Source organism: Rhopalosiphum maidis, chromosome 3 (assembly GCF_003676215.2).
Source record: "Rhopalosiphum maidis isolate BTI-1 chromosome 3, ASM367621v3, whole genome shotgun sequence".
NCBI lineage: Eukaryota > Metazoa > Arthropoda > Insecta > Hemiptera > Aphididae > Rhopalosiphum > Rhopalosiphum maidis.
The window spans coordinates 74648926-74651680 of NC_040879.1; positions in this window are offsets into that span (position 1 = coordinate 74648926).

The following is a 2755-nucleotide window of genomic DNA, read 5'->3' on the forward strand; positions in this document are numbered from 1 at the left end:
CAACTAGATTCTTCCTGTGGCAGGTCAGCCGTCGACCAAGGTATGGGGAACCTCCCGCCCTCTGTTGGTGTTAATATTGACTTAATGATTAATTCTTCTATAAACAGTTGAAAATGTGAATTTGTAATTTTTATCAAAATTATCATTTATGTATAGTCTAAATAAAAGATTTTTATAGCATAGGTAAATAAGAAAAATAAAAATTACAAGCTAAAAGTGTTTACTAATCTTTTATTCATATATATAACAAATAACAATTGTTTTACAACTATTAATTTATTATCAATTATATTCAATAACCATTACACACACATTGCATAAATCCAATATTATTATCAGTATCTTCTAGTTTATTTTCAAAATAAGATGTTGATACTTTCCCAAAGTGGTATGAATGCAAATTCCTGTCTCAGCAATTCTTGGGTGAACTGCTGCACTGCAATCTGAAAAAATGTAGTCAGTTAAATTTGTAAGATTGGTGGAGAATTAATTGAGAAATGAGTGTTTCATAAGCAGTTTAAAATATGAATTTATAACACGAGACAAAATTGTCATTTAAAAGCATGTTTATAGTGTTTATGAAGTAACAGCATCAATGAATTACATGGAACTTAATAAAGTTAAATAAGAATCATTTACATAATTTAATGGTGTTGGTTTCATGTCAATTAATTGAGAATTGAGTGTTTCATAAGCCATAAAAAATTTGAATTTTTAATATACTCCAAAATTATCATATAAAAACAAGTTTTATAGAGTTTATGAAACATTGGCTTAAATGTAATGTATGAAAGTAATTAATGCTAAATAAGAAACATATTCTCTTTCTAGTGGTGAAGGTTTCAAGGTACTAACATGAGAATTGAGTATTTTATAAGCAATTAAAAAAATGAATTTTTAATATACTCCATAATTATCATATAAAAACAAGTTTTATAGAGTTTATGAAACATTGGCATTAATGAAATGTATGATAGTTATTAATGCTAAATAAGAAACAAATTCTCTTTCTAGTGGTCAAACTTTCAAGACACTAAATTGAGAATTGAGTATTTCATAAGCCATAAAAAATTTGAATTTGTAATTTACATTAATATAATCATATAAAAACATGTTTTATTGAGTTTATGAAACATTGGCTTAAATCTAATGTATGAAAGTAAATAATGCTAAATCAGATCCAATTTCTCTTTCTAGTGGTCAAGGTTTCAAGATACTAACATGAGAATTGAGTGTTTCATAAGCCATAAAAAATTTGAATTTTTAATATACTCCAAAATTATCATATAAAAACAAGTTTTATAGAGTTTATGAAACATTGGCTTAAATGTAATGTATGAAAGTAATTAATGCTAAATAAGAAACATATTCTCTTTCTAGTGGTGAAGGTTTCAAGGTACTAACATGAGAATTGAATATTTTATAAGCAATTAAAAAAATGAATTTTTAATATACTCCATAATTATCATATAAAAACAAGTTTTAATAGAGTTTAGGAAACATGGCATTAAATGAAATGTATGAAAGTAATTAATGCTAAATAGAACCATTTCTCGTTCTAGTGGTGAAGGTTTCAAGTTACTAAGATGAGAATTGAGTATTTTAGAGCAATTAAAAAAATGAATTTGTAAAATACGTCAAATTTACCATATAAAACATGTTTTATAGAGTTTATGAAACATTGGCTTAAATGTAATGTATGAAAGTAATTATGCTAAATTAGATCCAATTTCTCTTTCTAGTGGTCAAGGTTTCAAGATACTAATATGAGAATTGAGTTTTTCATAAGCCATATAAAATTTGAATTTTAATATACTCCAAACTTATCATATAAAAACTAGTTTTATAGAGTTTATGAAGTATCAGCATCAACAAAAATACATGGAAGTTAATAATGCTAAATAAGAATCATTTACTTAATTCATTGGTCTTGGTTTCATGATACTAATTTTTGTTTCACTAGTATTAATTTGCTATTAATTATATTCAATAACCATTACACACACATTGCATAAATCCAGTATTATTATCAATATCTTCTAGTTTATTTTCAAAATAAGATGTTGATACTTTCCCAAAGTGGTATGAATACAAATTCCTGTCTCATCAAGCCTTGAGTGAACTGCTGCACTGCAATCTGAAAAAAATGTAGTCAGTTAAATATGTAAAATTAGTGGAGAATTAATTGAGAATTGAGTGTTTCATAAGCAGTTTAAAATATTAATTTATAACACGAGTCAAAATTGTCATTTAAAAGCATGTTTATAGTGTTTATGAAGTATCAGCATCAATGAAATACATGGAATTAATAATGCTAAATAAGAATCATTTACCTAATTCATTGGTCTTGGTTTCATGATATTTACTTTTTGATTCACTAATATTAAGTTGCTATCAATTATATACAGTTATTATTACACGTACATTGCAAAAGACCATTATTGTTATTATAAGTATCTTCTAGTTTATTTTCAAAATAAGATGTTGATACTTTCCCAAAGTGGTATGAATGCAAATTTCTGTCTCAGCAAGCCTTGGGTGAACTGCTGCACTGCAATCTGAAAAAATGTAGTCAGTTAAATTTGTAAGATTGGTGGAGAATTAATTGAGAATTGAGTGTTTCATAAGCAGTTAAAAAAATGAATTTATAAGACGAGTCAAAATTATCATATAAAAGCATATTTATAGTGTTTATGAAGTATCAGCATCAATGAAATACATGAAAGTTAATAATGCTAAAAAAGAATCATTTACT